We start from the raw sequence: 9,227 nt of genomic DNA, 5'->3' as shown, positions 1-9,227 counted from the left end.
AAGATTGACTTTAAGAAAAAAAACTTGATATAACTAGCTAGAAGTTGAAAGGGCCCCTTATGAATGAAATTACATTTATGTTCCTAATAAGTTTATGTTTCTCTTCATTTTGTTTGCCCTACCAATATATCCTTATGATATTGATTGATGCTTATTACAGTATATTCTTATGCTATTGATGCTTATTACTTTTTGAGCAAAACCTTGTATGTGCCTAGTTCAATTTAACCCACATTCAAACAGAAACTACAAAATCATATGTAAAGACAGGTTATACCTGGTGGTCTCATACAGTAGTCAAGTTGTATTTTCTTAATTAAGGTTATTGTAGCTGATCTTTCAAAAAGAAACTGATATGTTTCTATTTTTATGAAAGAATAAAATGAAGAAAAAGAATGATGAAGCAGTTCCAAGAAGCACCTAAGGGTACTCCTTTAAATCAAGTTTTTATTAGATGGTTTCCTCAGATGAACAATTGAGAGCTCAATTGGATTTCCAAAATGAAGATGAAAGTCTGGTATTAAAAGTTAAAGGCTTTTTTGGCTGCAAGTGTCGTAGACTTCTCTATTGTTAGCACCTCAATGTTGATGAAAGTCTGGTATCAAAAGTTAAAGGCTTTTTTGGCTGCAAGTGTCTTAGACTTCTCTTTTGTTAGCACCTCAATGTTGATTAGACTTCCCTATTGTTAGGACCTCAAGTTGTCTATGTATAAGTGTTGGTGCCCTTCATGACGAATTACTACCACTGAGATAGGTCACCCTGAGTTAGATTGATATCCGGATGTTTATGTTATTTTGTGGGATGTACACTTGATGAATGTATTCGACTTATGTGCTTTAATTGTTGATTAATGAAAAATGTGAATTAAGTATATTACCTTATAGTTATGAATTGCAAATCTAGATTACGAAACAGGAACAAGTAATTAATTCATCATATATTATTCCTAAATAGGTATTTGATTTAACATATGTGACATAAGTTGTGTCACATGTCAAAAGAATATGTGATGATTTCAATGTCATTTAGTGTTAATCATATCATTATGGGATTATATTGGGTGATGATAAAATCATCACTTATAAGTTTAATATGAGACGAAAGACATTGGTCACTGACTTTTTTATTTTGTGATGCTTATTCCGTCACTTACAAACAGAATATGTGACGAAATTAGCACCACGTAAAAGAAAAATATGTGGCAACTCTAACATTCGTCACGTAAACTATCGGTGACGCTATATAGGTGACGATAATTGTGACGCTAGAATTTCGTCACATATAGTCAAATGTGATGAATTTTCATATTTATGTGACGAATGTCTGTCACCACAAAAACCCTGTTTTCTTGTAGTGTCCCCACCTCCATTTCATTCCACACTAAAATCTCAATACCTCTATCACCTTTTAACACATAAAAAACCTCTCCAATATCCCATATTTTTTCACAACAAAAAATGGAGTTTAATTCTAGTCAATGGCGTTTGAAGCTGTTTGTTGTGGCCACTTTGTTCCAAGCTTCATTTGGTTCGAGTAGATTGTTCCAAGCCTCATTAGCAACAAGGGAGCTAAGTGAATCAGTCCAAAACCAAACCCAACTCTTCAAATACCACAACAGCCATCTTCTCTCCGGCAAAATTGCCATCAACCTCATCTGGTACAGCAACTTCAATTCCTCCCAGAAAACCATCGTTTCCAATTTCATTTCCTCATTCTTGTCCCCCTCCATGACCACCTAACCCTTCTTTGCCACGTGGTGGAAGACCACCGAGAAATACTACCACCTCACCTTTAGCAAAAAGTCCTCTAACTCCTTTTCCATCTCTTTGAGAAGACAGATTCTCGACCAAACATACTCCCTCAGCAAATCCTTCACTACCAAACAGATTATGGCATTGGCGACCAAAAAAACGCCATCAACATTGTCCTGACATCCACCGACGTCGCGGTGGATGAGTTCTGTATGAACCGGTGCAGGACCTACATGTCTGCCTCCGACTCTACCAAAATTGGACATGTAAAAGGCAACAAGAACTGCAAGTTCGCATACATTTGGGTCCACAACGTGAGGACCCAATGCCCAGGGCAGTGCACGTGGCCATTCCACCAGCCTATCTATAGACCGCAGAACCACCCCTTGTGGCTCCCAACAATGACGTAGGCCTCGACGGCATGGTCATCAACCTCACTAGCCTTCTTTCCAGGACAGCCACTAACCCATTCAGAAATGGATACTTTCAGGGCCCAGCCGAGGCGTCATTGGAGACGGCCTCGGCCTGCCCTGGAGTTAGAAAGGGGCTTATCCTGGTTATGTCGGCTACTTCCTACAGGACACCACCACGGGTGCCAACTACAATGCCAATGGTGCTAATGGAAGGAAGTACTTGCTTCCTGCACTATATAATCCTACAACTTCATCTTGTTCCACTTTGGTTTAATGGGTAGATTACTTGTCACTAATTAATGTATACGCGCCTATGTAGTAGTTAGATAAATTCATTCATTTGTTCAATTTTTTTGGTTAATGCAGATTTAAATATTAAAGAATAGGCAAATTGTTTCGATTTGCATTTATAATTTCAATGACCATTTTCAAACTTTGAGTAATATTATGTGCCTCTCTCTCTCTCTCTTGTTGCAAACTTCAAAGCTCCAACGAGATTATTACTGGTAAAGCTGGATTAAATATTGAATTTTAATGGAAGGTGTGCCTACTAACCGACCATTTGGGTTTTTAGGATGATGTTATCCACACACATTTTTTTTTATTCCTCTCACATCATTTTAATTTTCAGTCATTAGCTTAAATGGATTAAAGAATATCAAATAATAAAGATTAATAATAGGTGTGTGAGAGGTAAAAATGAGTATGTAGATAAAACTATCCATAGTTTATATAAGGCCATCTCTAACCGATCCGGCCAGAGGGCCATAAGGTTGAAAATAGCCTGAAATAACACGAAAACCATCTCCAACTGAAGGCTAGGCAAGGGCTCGTGGGCCCCACATGCCACAATTGCATAATTGGGCCAACCGGCTGGCCTAAACCAACCAGCCATCCAGCCTGGGCCGGTCTAGAAATTTGAAACCCAACGGCTACTTGCTGATGTCAACTAGTCGTCAAATTGGATATATATGTATGTATGTATGACAAAAAATTTAAAAAAAAATTGAAAATTCTAATTTTTTTTCTTATAACTACCTAAGTCATTAAACAACATTAAATAACATTAAGTAACATTAAACAAAATTAAATAATATTAAACAACATTAAACTTAAACAACATTAAAAAAAATTTAACAACATAAAACTTAAATGCCTACTCCATTTACATCTCGATACATGGCACTCGAAATCCGAGACATAAAATGATTAAGATTCCTTATCGACAAGAAATGTGCAAAATTACTCACATATCGACACTTGGCACTCGAAATTTGAGACGTAAAATTATTGAAATTCCATATCGACAAGAAATCTGCAAAGTTACTCACTTATCGACACATGTTACTCGAAATCCTGTCTGAAAAATTATTGAGATAATTTAATTTAAGTAACCATATTAATTCAATTAAAATAATAAATTATGTTTGGCCTTTCAGTTGGAGATGGTTTTTTGTCACATGGCTATGTTTGGCCTATGGCCCTTTGGCCTCACGATTTGAGATGGTAAGAAATATGGTCTGGCACTGTTCATTAAAATATTAATTTCTTGGAGGGCTATAGGGCTAAAACGAGACCTTTGTCCCTCCGTTGGTTGGAGATGGCTTAATGGAAAATTATTTCGCACTCTATTTTAACTTCTAACCCACATGTTTTTTGGTAAATAAGATTTACATTGGAATAAAGGCGATTACACACAACCCAAATTAAAGTAGCCCAACCACAAACTAACACAACAGGAGAGTGTCTCTTGTGAGGGTCAATTATGCGGACCATCATCGAGCGGTGGGGACGAGCAGAATACATTGGTAAAACCTGTTATATCATCTACTCAAATGATGTTTTGAGATTCTCTTGCCTCCTCAAATCTCTCTGTAATCTCCTAGATTAAGATAAATATAGTAAATTGTATAGGACAAGTCTTGGTGTTCTCTTCAAGCAATTCAATTGTAATTACCTTATCACATGTATAGTAAATTGTATAGTTAATTATCGAGTCAGTTCCAAGATGCTTCACAGTGTTCGAAGAAATAAGAGTGAAAGGCCTATAAATACAAGCGAATGATTTAGAGCAATAGACACTTAAATCATTCGACAACACATACTACAAGTTTTCAAACCAAAGGCTCTTTTGCTGTACTTGTTTCATTCCTTTTGCCTTACCAAAGGATCACTTGAAACCAAGACCTAAGAACTTTAGGAAGCCTTATTTAGGCTCAAAGACCAATTAGAATTTGCTTTACTACAATTTCTTTGCGTAGTATTGATTTACTGGCCTTAAGAAAGTTAGTCTCTTTGGTTGTAACTCTTTGTAAGGAAGCATCTTTAACCTAATCTGATGGCTCATATCCAATATGATAACGTCATCTCCAACCGAAGGAGGGCCAGAGGGCTCCCTTTAGCCCTATAGCCCTCCAAGAAATTAATATTTTAATAAACAGTGCCACGCCATATTTCTTACCATCTCCAACCGAGGGGGCCAAAAGAACATAGGCCAAACATAATTTATTATTTTAATTGATTTAATATGGTTACTTAAATTAAACTACCTCAATAATTTTTCGAGATGTAATCTCAATAATTTTTCGAATAGGATTTCGAGTGGCACTTGTTGCTAAAGTGAGTAACTTTGCAAATTTCTTGTCGATATGGAATCTCAATAATTTTCCTTCTCGGATTTTGAGTGCCACGTGTCAATATGTGAGTAACTTTGCAGATTTCTTGTCGATATGGAATCTCAATAATTTTACGTCTTGGATTTCGAGTGTCACGTGTCAATATGTGAATAACTGTTCAGATGGAAGATCAAGAAAGCCAACTATTGTGTTTGAGGCGGTTGCCTCGTTTGACACATGGATCTGGCATGCTTTCTTTGGAGTATCTGATGACTATATTGATGGAGAATCTGATGACGAACAAGATGATCCAAATAAGTCAAGGAGAGCTCGTGCAAAAATATATGATGGGCCTAATTTGCCTTTGGATCCAAGAACTGGTAATATCTCGTTAAATGAGTACATGAGGCGTCATAGGATGATACGTTTGCATGCCACAAACAAGTACCTGCAATAGGATCTTGTCGCACATCTTTGGGCCAAAAGAAGCATGGAGTAGGCATTTAAGTTTTATGTTGTTAAATATTTTTTTAGGGTAAATTACATTTTACCCCTTGGGTTTGGGGTTGATTACAACCTCATGCAACATCTTTAAAACATTTTAATTTCATACGTTTACTTATCATTTTATTTCAATTTCATACATTCGTTAGAAAATCCGTTAAGTAAACCGTTAACTGACGATATGGCAAATATGTGATCCACATTTGTGCTGACGTGGTTAACAAACGCGTGCCATGTGGCATAAACAATTAATAAAAAATTAAAATCTAATTTGAATATTAACATATTAAAATAATTAATTAAAAAAAAAAATACAAATTCTTCATCTTCCCCACCCCTTCTCCCACCACCACCCCCTTGCCCACCCGAGCCACCCATTCTCCGGTCATCAACCCCTCCCCTATCACCACGCCTTTCCCCATCACTTATGCACCAAGCTCATCCCGTTGCAACATCTCCTCCGTCGTCAGAACCCAGAACCCTAAACCCCAAAAAATCCAATCCCAAGCATCTCCTTTCCTCCGTCTGCAACATCTCATTTTTCTCCTATCTGCAACACCTTATCTCGTCACAGCACACCATCGAAGAAGCCCCAAGACGCTGACTCATTCGTTGCTATCTCAAATACGTCTCCCAGCTCTGTTGTGTCTCATCCTCCTCTTCTGGTTCCCTCGAGACCTGCGACCTCGTAGCCTGCAGCATTAGGTAGGGTTGGGGCTAAAATTGGGGATAAAATTAGGGGATATAAAATTTTGGGGATTAGGGTTGGGTTCAGGTTGATCTAGGGAGAGAGAATGGAGGGGAGGTGAAGAGAGTGAAGGAGAGGGAAAAGGTGGGTCGAGGATGTGAAGAGGGATGATTGGGTCTCTAGGGAGAAAGAAGGGATGAGAGGTGAAGATAATGGAGGAGAGGGAGAAGCTGGGTTGGGGAGGTGAAGAAGGATAAGTGGTTTCAGGACTACAATGGTGATGGGGAAGGGGGTGGCTATGGCTTTATTGCTGCTGCTCATGGGTTGGGTGGGGAAGACGAATGGGGTTTTGGGTTTTTTGTTTTTAACTTTGCTTTAATTAATTATTTTAATATTTTATTAATTGTTTTAATATTTTATTAATTGTTTATGCCACATGGCACATGTTTGTCAGCCACGTCAGCATAAATGTGAATCTCATATTTGCCACGTCATCACTTAACGGTTTACTTAATCAATTTTCTAACGGATGTATGAAATTGAAATAAAATGATAAGTAAATGTATGAAATTGAAATGTTTTAAAGATGTTGTATGAGGTTGCAATCGACTCCAAACCTGAGGGGGTAAAATGTAATTTACCCTTTTTTTTAATGTTGTTTAAGTTTGAATAAAGGGGTGTGCTATCCACACACCCCTTTTTACTTTTCCCACACCCCTTGTTAATTTTTGTCCTTTGATATTGTAGACATCGAAATTTTGGTAAATAAATGTTGACCGATAAATCAAAGTTTCAGCGCTCATGTATTACATAAATTTTACACGTAGCGTGTGTCCAAACAAAAAATCGAGAATCATCGGAAAAGTCATCAAACAAGACACGTGTCAACACCTGGCAGAAACGACTTATTTCATCTGGAATATTATATTCAAAATTAGGCCTTGGAAAATTCTATAAATAGAAGCCAATTTCATTCATTTGGGGAGGAATTCATATTACACCTTGAAGCTCTGAAGCTCTGAAACTCTGAAGCTCTCAAGCAAATCCCGAAGGATCAAGAAAGCCCTTTTCGTTCTTCATCAAATCCTCCTTCAAGATCAAGCCCCAACGGCCCTTGAAGAACAATCCACCGATTAAAGATCAAGCCCCGATTGCCCTCGAAGAAAGTGTTCTTCATTCTTCGTTCATCGTTCTTCCAAGATCAAGCCCCGACGGCCCTTGGATCAACAATCATCCACCTTCAAGATCAAGCCCCGACGGCACTTGAAGAAAGCCTTCTTCGTTCTTCGTTCATCGTTCTTCCAAGATCAAGCCCCGACGGCCCTTGGATCAACAATCATCCACCTTCAAGATCAAGCCCCGACGGCCCTTGAAGAAAGCGTTCTTCGTTCATCGTTCTTCCAAGATCAAGCCCCGACGGCCCTTGGATCAATAATCATCCACCTTCAAGATCAAGCCCCGACGACCCTTGAAGAAAGCGTTCTTCGTTCTTCGTTCATCGTTCTTCCAAGATCAAGCCCCGACAGCCCTTGGATCAACAACATCAACAAATCCATACATCCAACCGTTCTTCAAGATCAAGCCCAAAAGCCCTTGAAGATCCGTTCATCACCGTTATTCAAGATCAAGTCTTAACGGCCCTTGAAGAAACACTCATCCTCAAGATTAAGCCCCAACGGTTCCTTGAAGATCCGCTCAAATCCACCTTCAAAGATCAAGCCCACGGCCCCTTGAAGAAACTTCTAACAGTTCATCCAAGATCAAGCCTCGACGGCCCTTGGATCAACGAAACATCCGCAAATCAATACTTTACAGAGATCGAATCAGATGATCAAAATAGAGAGATATTGTAACCCAAAATCATCAAATACAAATATTATTTTGTGCACGTTGTTCTTGTCTCTTTCGTTTCAGGAAATTTTCGTGTTCACAGATATTCTTCAATTCATCCGATCCAACGACTGAAAATTAAAAGGGTGTGAGAGAAGTAAAAAGGGATGTGTGGATATCACATCCCTTAAATAAATTCCCGAACTAGTACTAGGGTGGAGATTGTGTTCTTTAATGTTGTTTAAGTTTAATGTTATTTAATGTTGTTTAATATTGTTTAATGTTATTTAATGTTATTTAATGGTTTGGGTAATAGGAAAAAAAAATTGTAAAAAAAAAAATAATCAAATCCAATGGCTACTTGGCGTCAGCATGACGCCAGGTAGCCGTTGGGCTTGAATTGTGGACCAGCCTAGGGCTAGCTAGTTGGCTTTTTTGGGCCAGCCGGTTGGCCTGATTGTACAATTTTGGCCCGGTGGGGCCCACAAGTTCTTTAGCCTGGTCCTCGGTTGGAGATAGTTTGTTTGTCATTTCGGATTATTTTTAGCCCTATGGTCCTCTGACCGAATCAGTTGGAGATGACCTAAGAATTTTATCGATTCTTCTAAGTTCATACATGTATGTACTTTGTTTGTTTTGATATTCAACAATATTAATATCAATTTTAGTTACTTAGTTATTGTTTTTATTGCTTACTGTCTTTACTTTCTGTTGTGAATGATTGAAGTGATATGCTTGAAAATAATCATTTTGTTTTTAACCTTATCTTAATAGTTTATGGTCCAATATCGAGAAAAAAAATTAATGTCTTTAACATGCAACACATTAAGAAGAACTAAGCTTGAGCCAAACATTGGCACAATCCTTTGTAAAAGAAGTCTTATTACTTATGGTGCAAGTATTCATACATACAATTTATTCTAAATACAATACATCTTTCTGTTGGCTGAAGTTAACGGTAGCATACTTGATAATCAACAAACCAAAATATTCACTAAGGACCAGTTTGGGATTGTTGTGCTTTTTCAAAAGAATTGCTTCTGCCAACAGAAAGATGTATTGTATGTAGAATAATCAGTTGTAACATAAAACAGTTGAGTGTTTGATAACATGAACTTTTAAAACTGTTGTGAGTGTAAAAACCAGTGTAAAAGTGTTTGGTAGAATTTAATGTAAAAATGATAAAATTGTATATAATAAGAAAAAATAGACATAGTAGTGGGGGTGGTGGCAACGACAATGGTGTTGAGGATAATGGCAATGATAGTAGCCCTAATGGTGGAGGTGTGGTAGTGGTGCCAATGATATAGTGTGGGGGCTGGGTTGTAGAGGTAGCAATGGTGGCGATTGCAGTGTTCTTAGCAGTGCAATGATGGTGGTGGTGATGGCGGCAGTGGTATAATGTCCGTAGTTGCAATTGTAGGTG

At 37.9% G+C, this 9,227-nt stretch overlaps 1 pseudogene; it reads left to right on the top strand.

Annotated features, from left to right (window-relative positions):
* The first annotated feature begins 1,457 nt into the window (after positions 1–1,457).
* LOC126605561 (protein EXORDIUM-like) lies at positions 1,458–2,438 on the top strand (annotated as a pseudogene).
* The last annotated feature ends 6,789 nt before the right edge of the window (positions 2,439–9,227 follow it).

The sequence above is a fragment of the Malus sylvestris genome, chromosome 15, assembly GCF_916048215.2.
Source record: "Malus sylvestris chromosome 15, drMalSylv7.2, whole genome shotgun sequence".
Classification (NCBI taxonomy): Eukaryota; Viridiplantae; Streptophyta; class Magnoliopsida; order Rosales; family Rosaceae; genus Malus; species Malus sylvestris.
Note: the sequence above shows the minus strand (reverse complement) of the source record. Positions and strands in the feature narration are given on the sequence as shown.